The sequence below is a fragment of the Parasteatoda tepidariorum genome, chromosome 3, assembly GCF_982258835.1.
Source record: "Parasteatoda tepidariorum strain Cologne lab strain chromosome 3, Ptep-v5.0, whole genome shotgun sequence".
Classification (NCBI taxonomy): Eukaryota; Metazoa; Arthropoda; class Arachnida; order Araneae; family Theridiidae; genus Parasteatoda; species Parasteatoda tepidariorum.
The window spans coordinates 117209237-117220386 of record NC_141757.1 but is presented as its reverse complement, the minus strand read 5'-3'; positions in this window follow the sequence as shown (position 1 = coordinate 117220386).

Genomic DNA, 11150 nt, shown 5'->3' with positions numbered 1-11150 from the left:
CCTTGCATCAGAAAGTTTCTGGGTTCGAATCTCGGGAAAGGCATGGATGTTATTTCATTCTCTGTACTATCTGTTCTTAACGTGGAAGCAACGTTGGCCCACCTCATATGGTGCCCCTGAAAGAGTGGTCAACAAATATGCCCCCGTAAATGACTGAATTAAAGAAATGTTAACACAGTTGGTCTATGGAAGTAGAAAACAATTATTGTATTTTCTTTTTCAGATAACATGAAACACTTACTTCGTTTTATCAGAATTGACAGCCATAATCATCAAAATGGCTAAGCAAATAATAATAAAATGTCGAGTGAAACAACGAAATTCTAATTTCAGAAAGTTTTGAATACATAAAATTTCAAACTCTAAATTAAATTCAAAAGTTGAATACAATTTTTAAATTTTTTTTCTACCAAAATCAAATAAACAGTTATAAATCAACCCAAAAAGCAACAGCAATGAATCAACCTTTAGAATTATTTCAGCCAAAATGATAGGGGAAAGTTTACATCTGACTGATTGTTAGAAAAAGAAATCTAACTTTTTTCGAATTATTGAGGTTCTAATGAAGTTCTACTGAAGTTCCCTTTTTCGTTTATTTAATTCTAAATATTCACATAAACTTTTATATTTCTCTTATGTTTCTACTACATCCCTTCGGCATAAATTCCTCTTTAACATTTACCCAGTTGTTTGTGGTTAAATCAATTAAATTCTCAACAGACATATTAACAGCAATATATCAAGACTTAAAAATATTAAAACCAAATGCCGGTAGCAAAACACGCAGTTTTGTGCTACAGATTAGGGAAATTATACATATGTCTGTTTATTTGGACGTACGTTTCTAACAATTGAATATCAATCAAAATTTCCAATTCAATTTTAAATATTAACATAAACTTTGATATGACATGTCGCACTAGTCAATAAATATTTTCAAATGAAAACAAAGATGAAAATGTAAAGTTTCAAACTTGAGATTTCGTATCTTTCATAAACAACAAATGAGACTGAAATCGAATGTTTGCCGTCATATTAAATTTATGCTTAGTATATTCAAATATAACCTAAATGACTAATGGTTGCGCATAAGGCTTAAGTCGCTGCATCAATATATTTGTTATTGCACGCGAGTACAAAACTTGCACATTATTCAAAACAGCGGGAATATATCTGATGCTGTCAAGTAGATTTTAAAGAGAAAGCAATAACTCTTCGTTCAGATAAAATTCAACTTTTATATTAAAAATACAAAATATCTTTTCTTTCGAAAACATTTGTTACGTATCAAATATTTTTTGAGTTCGAGATCTTATGTATTTATGGAATATATAGATAAGGAAATTGAATTTATTTATCAGAAAAACTGAACCATAGTGATCTTTAGCACTGATTTTTAACATAGTGGGAAAAGATTAATTATATTTTAACTAATTCTTCAAATAGACTTGTAGAATTAATTATACCAAATAATTAGGATCGATAAGTGCTCTGTTTGAACTTATCAATAATGCAAAACTGACAAGGTAAGCACTTTGTTTCTAGACATTTCATATTAAACAATGGGAGACAAGTCAGCATTTTGATTGCAAGTAATTATTAATGCTGTTAACTTAATGCGTAATTCGAAGCACTTAGACGAAATTCTTCACATTATACTCATTAATTGCAAGCACAGTTTTTTTTACAACAAACTAAAGTAGAATTACGAACAACCAGTCTTCACTTTAGCTGAATATAAACTTTTTCAACTCACTAAAAATGCTAAACAGAAAAATTTTGTTTAAATTCATTGATTATCAGTCCATATTATTACTGTTAACTTAATGTATAATTAGTAACAATATGTTCTTCTATTTAAACTGAATTATGGTCAAGACAATATTTATAATCATTTAATGTATTGTACAATAGACTATGGATAAAATAACAACAATGAATTTGCTTTTCAGTTTAATTGATTTATTGCAGACAAAAACTAATTACGATAATTTAATGTATAATCAAGAATAATCAGCCTGCCTCGTAGTTAAAATAAATAATTTTGAACTCAAATTAAAACTGATGATTCAATATTTTATTAGAAATAATAAGTTAGTATTCTGTTTAATGAGATTGGTCGAAAACAATGTTATGAATGTAAAATTATTTCATAATTACACCGAGAAAAGAGTTCTGGTAAAATTACCAAATTATATGAAAATGATATTTGAAAGTCTGGTTAATAAAACCAAAATATATGGTATTTAAACCATTCTTTCGGTAGTTGTTTCATTTATGTGGTAAGAGATTACTGAAAATTCTGGTTTTCAAGATTTTAGCTCTTATTCCCACACATTTAGCAAAAATTATAAAACTGAAAAAATTTAAATGTTAAAAATTATTTTTATACCATAAGGTAGGGTATCATGATAAAAAATACCAATTATCACGCATAATAATAGTATAATTTATTGTTAATTTTACCAAAATGTTTACTAAAGTGCTTCAGTAAAGATTTCTGAGCTTTTAGTGTTTCCATAGATCCAAAAATACTGTCAATTTTATCATATTCTAGTAGTTTATCATATTCTAGTACTTTCTTTCTCAGTGCAGTAACAATCAACGAGTCTTTTAGTTAAATTATCTAATTCGAAACACAACTGATTTATGTTAATATTTAATTCATGTTTAATTCTGGATGATTAATGTTTTAATCATGAAAATAAACAATACTTTTGTTCAATTTAATAGGCGTAGCGTGAGGAGGGCACACTTTTTATTTTTAGAAAACTGTTCGTTTATTTTAAATTTTATGTAATATATGCATAGTTTTTCCATGCATGTCTATTTATATTTAGATATACGTATAAAACTTAAAATAAACGAACAGCTTCTTAAAAACAAAAAGTGTGCCCTCCCTTCATGGTACACCTGTTCTAAGCAGTTGCAAATATGAATTATTTCTGATAACCTAATGCATAGGGAAAATCAATCATTATTTAAAATATTCCTTCAAGTAAAATGATACAATTATTATTTAAATATTAGGGGCATGTTATTTTTATTATTTAAAATAAACATACTTAAACTGTTTAGTTTAATTTTAAGATCAAATATAGTTTCTTTATAAACATTTATACATAGCAAACTGAAATTGTTTGAGTTAATAACTGCAAGTTATTTTCAATTACTTAGGAAAATTATCCCGGAACGTAAATTATTTGGTTCGAAATTGCTTCGTTATCAAGCCTAAAAGAGAATGTTTTTTTAATGGAACAAAACAACCACCACAGAGTTAGAGAAAATATAAAATGTTCATTAATATTCCTTGAACTTTTAAGATGAATCTCTCAATTTAAAAAAATTTGCATTTATCATTCCCCATTAGCGATGAGAGAATTTGAAGCCACCGATGCCATGCGAGGAGCTTAAGTAAGTAAACTTTTCCTGCAATTTAATAGTTACAAATTAAAAGTCATTTTGTAATCCTTCTTTGAAATTTAGTTTCTCTTTTAATATCTTCAAATTTTTAAAAATATCTGTAAGATATGTTAAAACCAGCTTACATTCAAACATCGACAAATGACCATTACAGAAAAGCCAACATTTCCTCTTTGTATTTCAACTTTCTCTAATTACACCAATCCTCTGGAGTATAATTTAAGCTCATATTCATCCTCCGCCGAAACCGAAATTGAGACTAAAAAAAAGTGAAAGAAGATTACTCCAAAACTTTTCCCATCTTGCCAAAAAGAAAGATACCCTCTTCAGAAAGTGAAATAAAACGAAATCAAAAATTCATAATCATTAGCAAAACTTTATTTATTTTCCACAACTTCCGACTCCAATTCCCAGGGCATTTTTTTATAAATCCGCCATTAAATATGCTCATTTAATATTTTTAAAGAAGACAAACTTGAAATCGTACTTCGAAAAATTTTTCATCCTGTTTGAATGGAAGACAATTTTTTTCCCCATTCAAAATCCCTAGCTGCATATAAATGCAAAGATCATCTAAACAGAACTTTTCGAACATTTCCCCTCCCTCTTTCCCCACTCGAGAGGAAACAAAAGGTTATTATAAGCTGCGAAACTTACCATCCTTTCTTGGCGAGAAAATGTAGTTTTCTTTAAAAATTAACCCTACTCTTCTATGTCGTCTTACTCTTCCTCTATAATGGCTTCTAATCTTTGTCTCCTTAGCATATTTGCATAGATAATTAATGGTTGGTTGTTAGGTTATATATAAGCAAGCTAATGCATATGCCAAGGATAAGGAGGGAGAAAAGGCGTACAAAATGGGTGAAAGATCATCCGGATTTCAGATATATTCTGTAAGTTTTCTTTGATGGTATCGGGTACTATTATAAAGTCGTTAGAAGTGCCTTCATTCTTCCCATTTCAACGGATAAGAAAGTGTAAAGAAATACTTCTTTTCTAGGATTTTATACATTTTTCGATATCGATGTGAGAAGGAAGAAAAGATATCTTGAATCGTATAACATATACGTCTCTTGATTGTACATTCATCTTACATTCTTTATTTCCAACATTTTCACATAATTGAAGAATTTTTTTTTCTTTTTTAAATGAACGTGTTATTTTTAGTGAGTTATTTTAACCTGTGTATATAAGACAAGTTATTTGAGTCATAAGGGTAATTTCTTTTTATTAAATCCAGTTGTAAATTGTGGCTTTTATAAATATATTATATGAAATATACAATGCAATTCAAAAATTAACATGCGCGTGAATCAAATCAAATCAAATTTGTATAGATCAAATCTTTATCAAATTCGTATAGATAGTTTAAAAAAGGCTTTGCCATGGTGCAAAAAGAAAATAAAAGGTGTTTGAAAGTCAAAGTTTATTTTTTTCCTTAAATATACACATATTGAGTTTTAGTGTAAAATAATCAGAAATAGAATCAGTTGAGTAATTTTAGTTTAGTGGAATAGAATTTACTTAAGTGTCATTTTCTTTCCACAAATTATTCTTGATTTAAGTGAAAATCCCATATAAAATGCAATTTTTATTTTCTTTTCTTAACACTATTTTGTACATATATCTATCAAAAGTGCTATACTAACTATATTAATATTAGGAGTATTCAATGTAAATAAATCTTCAAAAGTGAGATTTTCTTTTCGTTGATAGTAACTGGTACGTTAAGTGGTTAGAAAGGCCTTTATCTTCCTAGTTCAATGGATAAGAAAGTACACGGAAATATTTAATTTCTAGCATTTTATATGGATGTGAGAAGGATAATATATCTTACTTTATGAATTGGATTACATATTATGTTTTCTTGATTGCGCATTCCTTATTTCCAACACTTTCAAACGTTTGAATTTTTTTTTTAAACAAAGCTGAATATGATATATTTTTTACTTGGGGAAATCATTTTAAGTTGTGTATATAAAAGAGATATTTGAGTTATAAGGGCTATTTGTTATCCAGTTGTAAATTTGGTCTTTGATAACTGATTTAGATATTGCAAGTATTACGTAGAAAAAAATAAAAGAATTTCCATAAGAATGAATAATTCCTTATGAACCTGGCATAGATTTAAAACAAACTCTTGATAACTATTTGTACACTGAGAAAGAAAAGTATGGTCAAAACTACCGAAATAACGTAAAATTAATACTGTTTCTGGTAGTATGGGAATGGTAAAAAGCTCGACAATTTTTACAGAATCACTTTTTGGAATGATTTCGGTAAAATTATCAATAAAACATCGTTTTATAAAATGTGATAAAATTTAGTAAATGTGGTAAAATTTGGTAATTTTATCATGAGACCTTAGAGCATGGCTTAAACCATTTATTCAATTAAATTTGCTTTTCAATTTTGTATTTTTTACTGAATATGTGTTAATGAGAGTTATAATTTTGAAAACCAAAATATACGATATACCGTTGCCATATGAATAGATAAACTAACAAATGAATGGTGTACGTACCGTATATTTTGGTCTTAACTACCAGATTTTTTTTTTATACCTGAAATGTCATTATACCATACAATACGGTAATTTCCCCAGATTTTTTTTCTCCATGTAAGAAAGATAATGTATTACGAACTGAATAATTTTTCAAATGGAAAATTAAATGTGGAATTTGATGATTAACAAATAGTTTTATTATACATTTAAAAGTTTGTACGTTTTGTAGTCGTTTTTGAATTTTTGGTAATTTGCAAGATAGAAATTTACAAATTATTTCGAATTCTGAAAATCATAAAAAAGTCAAATAATTACGGGAATGGAGCTAAACTAACTGCAAAAAATACTACATAATATATATTTTTATAGTATGAAAAATAATATTATTTTGTCATTTATTGCACAATGATTTTGTTGATTTCTCAATTTAGCAATAATTTCACGATGGATTTTGCTTGTAGCAGTCGGGGAATGATAGATAGTAAATAGATTTTAAGTCCAGCATAGATCATCAGATAAAATTTAAGTGCTCTAGCTAGTGTTCATCTGGTCAGGAAATTCTGGTTGACGATAAATTTCCTTTGACGGTTATATCGGGCAAAATTATGCTGGTAACGACTGGAAATTGATTGAATCTTGTATTGACAACAGGCACTGAGTTCTTTTTAACGATAAGATTGTATCGGACAAATATTCATCCACTGAAATTCTATTGCAAAGATTTCAATCTTACATGCAGCTAATGAAAAATTACTAAAATAAATAATTTTTTTTTAATCAGGTTAAAAATATTTATTGAAATGATAAATGGTATTTTAATAAAAATAATTTTAAAATATATTTATCAATCTAATTTTTTGCAAAGGTATCAATAATTTACTATTTTAATAAAATGCTGTTTATTTTGGTTTTATTATTAACATATACAAAAGAAAAATCTTTTTCGCACTAAAGTCAAGCATAGCATGATAATAAAATAATTCAAATAACAAAAAATAGAAATCATTGTACAAGTTAACAGTACGAAGAAAGAAATTTATAATTGAGAAAAGCGTCGACAAGTGTGGTAACCATTCACTATATTTCTCGTTTGCAACCCGATTAGTTTTCAGGCAAATCCCGTTATATCTTAAACTAATTTTATACTGTTGACAGACAAACATTAAAAAGGATTACTAAGTATAGATCAGTGGTTCAAATTAAACACATTATTTTAAAAACAAAACAAACTTTAATAGATTATGATATGAAGATAGTCAGTATAATAAAGGCTGAAATTTCCCCTTCAACATTCATCAAATCAAAATCATAATGACGCACAAAAGAAAAATATGTAATTGAATTCATAGGAGAGTGCCATCTGGTGACATTCCGCAACAAACATATATGGATTCTTGCTGTTTAACCCTATGACTCAAAATTTTCATTAAACATACTTTCCATACTTTTTTCATTATTTTGCATTAAACTTGACCAAATAAGTACTGCATGTAACATTTTAATGACTTTTAGTTTTGAAATACAGCATCGAACACCAGTGTCCTTTTCACATTAATGGTAATATTTCTCATGCGCAACTCACTTACAAATACTAGTTTTACAATTTTACACTTATTTATTGTTGTTTATATCTAAGAGAAAAACTCTTCTTTGAAATTTATTTAATTTGCAAAATCAATAATTGATAAGTTTTTATAAGTTTTAAAATTAGTAAATAATTTTCATATATTTAAAGCATTATTGTATTTGAAAGAACCTTCAAAATATTATTACTGTTATTTCGATTTTACATTTTAAAACAAATATAATTAAGAAGCTCTATCTGATCTTTTTAATAACTATCCAACGGCTTCTTATAATTAAAAAATACAAAATAAATTTTATTAATTATTATACAATCAGAAAACTAATATATAAAATGAATGCCGACTTTCCAGCTGCGTCAAAGTGATTATTAAAATCCTTTGATATGATTTTTCTGCAAAGCAAGAATGCCCGAAACTGTAAGAGGACAAAAATCTTTCCATGTGTAGACATAAAAATTGATCAATAAAACGTTTATATTTACTATACCTATAAATACATAAGTATGGAAATAAGGATACAAATTCTCCTATTGACTCTTTTTGCTAAAAGTGAGATTTTCATCCTTTCAATTCCAATAGCAGTATAAATTCTTTGAACATCATCCAAATGATAGTATTTTTAGAAGTAAATACTGCTATCTATTTAAAATAAAACCGGAAATCAAACGACCATAGAAATAGCCGAATTGTTCTAGTAATACAATTAAATCGATGCGATACACATACTCCTAAATCGGAGCAATTACTAAAATGACTCGGAGACATAATCATTTGGATTATATAATTGAATTTGGAATTTCCATTAAAATTGTTATGAGAGTTGTTATCAGAAGCGGTGATTTAATTAACCGAAAGTGGAGGATAAATCAAGGTTTTCAAATACATGATTAATCATTGCGTATCATTCGGTTATATTTGTGTGTGTTTTTCTGTCCTCAAATTTGTGTTAAAAATGAATTTTGAATGAATAGGAATTCGGAATTTATTGCAATAATTTAAAACGTAATATAGTCTATGCGAACTGTTATTTAATATTAACTCTCATTTATATTTTAACAATTTTGTTGATTAAATCACGAGAATGAATTTAAAAATTTAGGTACCAGCAGCTTTTTAAGTAAGTTCAGTAATACACGGTGTTTCGCAAAAATCGCTTTAAATATATATTTCAGAATTCTTATTTAAAGCGATTACAAAAAGTATAACATAGGTGTTAAAAGTTACTATTTAAGCATAAAAAAAAACACCATCGAAATATGAAAAATCACAGTTAAAGAGTGTGAATGTTATAAACAACAGGTTTGATTGTAGATAGAAACATAGAGGAGTTGATAGACAATTATTCGAAGCACACTCTTGTTTCGATCTCCAATTATAACTGTTTTGATTTTGTTTCATCTGCCATCCAGTGATGTTATTTCCTAACTTAAATTTTAATTTGCGAACCCACTCTATGTTTTAAGATATATATATATATATATATATATATATATATATATATATATATATCAAAAAAATTTTATTACAAAAATTACAACACATAAAATAGAACACAAAAAGTGAAAATAACATGTAAAAACAGAAAATGAAATAAAAGAAAAAGAAAAAAACAGTATAAAAAATGGACTATAAAGCAAGTAACGAAATCAGATCTACTTACATGGACGGCAGGGACTGAATGACGGCATAATGAACGGGAATTTTTCAAGAATGATTTAAAAATGTTTTCGCAGAAAGATTGCCAGATTACAAATTATGAAAATAAAAGCGCAAATTGAGTGTAAATAGAGGGTTTTAAAGTGCTGTTCTTACTACACTGCTGAAGTGATTTGTTATTCTGCGCATTGATTTGTTAGTTACCAAGGATGGGCCCGAAATGGATGTGCGAAAGGTAATATTATACTGGATAATTTTAAAAACTGACAATAAATAGTTTTAGAAAATAGATGTTTATTTAAGAAAAAATATAAAATAGAAAAGAGAAACATAAATTGCCTGTTATTTAAATAATTTTAGCCACGGATTTGCACGAAATGGATTAGCACATGGAAAAATTATATAAATTATCAAAGAAAAAAAAATGTTTTAATAGATAATTTTAACACGGATTTGCCCGAAATGGTTTGCACATGGATAAATTAACAAAGAAAAAATTTGGTAGATAATTTCAGCCACGGATTTGCTCGAAATGGATTTGCTCATGGAAAAATTGTATAGATTAACAAAGGAAATTATTTACTTTTTGTGTTCTATTTTATTTGATGTAATTTTTGTAATAAAAATTTTTTGAGTGCTCCTCACACTATTGTATTAATATATTTTGCTTTGGCTTTATAATACAATATCAGAAAGCACTCTGTTTTGCGGATATAATCGTGTGGGCAGATGAAAAGATTATGTTTTCTTTTTCTGGTTTTTTAAATAAAATTTCATCCTTTTTTTTCCTTTTTTTTAAAAACTGTTTGTTAGTTTTTTACTTATTATTCCCCCCCCCTTTTTTTTTCATTTGTCTATAATTTGTCTTTGTTTTATCTTCATTTGGAACTTATCTAATGAGTTCTGTTCACTTACAGCTTAGGCGCAATAAATGAAACTTATTGTTTTTCTTAACTTTCTTCATGTTTTCTTGTATTTATTTATATATATATATATATATATATATATATATATATATATATATATATATATATATATATATATATATATATCTTATTTTTGGATTAATATTTTTGGAATATTTGTTTCGGTATGCAAACATAAACTAGAAAACTGCGCAATACGCACAAATGAAAACAAATAGAGTCACGCCTGTTTCGATGATAAAAAAAGCATCGAATTTTGGCACGCTTACAATTCAAGACCAATGTGTAGTACAGGTTGAATAACGTCAAATTATTAGATTGACTAATTTTCCGCTATTTTTTGTTTTCGTCTTGGTTGTAAAATATTTTGGAAAATAAATATAAAGGTTGGCATGCCACTTTTCTTGGAATCAAATTTACCTACCTCAGTACGTTACAGTAAATTTATATGTTCAATTAATGCCGGAAAGTCTCTAATTTCAAATTTAAAAAAAAAATGAGAACAGCAAAACTTTTGAAGGCCAGAGAAAAGAAAACGAAAAACCAACCAGATTGTATTTACGTCAATTGCACACGCTGATTGTATTTAATACTTATTCTACTTAAATATTGTCGAATTAAATTAAGCAGATAAGCATTTGGTTTTAAAAAAAGAGAGATGTTTTAAAAAATACAAAAATCGTGGTTAAATATGCTGAACACGTAAATTGGAATTTTGCCAATGGAACACACGTCTCAAATGTAATTAAACAAATTGGTCGCTTCTCTCTGCCAGTTCAAAGCTTTCTTAATCCGATTTTTAAGTAGATAAATGAAAAGAAGTAAAATTAAAATATTTTAATTACATGAAATTATTTATATTAGTATTGAGAGGAAGAATGAGAAAGTGAACAGGTCAATTTGGTAGAGAGGCATTCAAATATAAACAAGCATTATTGTACATATACGAAATATTCAATCAAAATCACTCTATTCTCTTACAAAACAGAAACAGCTTAGTTGTGTTCCATGTACAATCAACCAAAAAAATTTATCTTTTTAATCTTAAGGTTA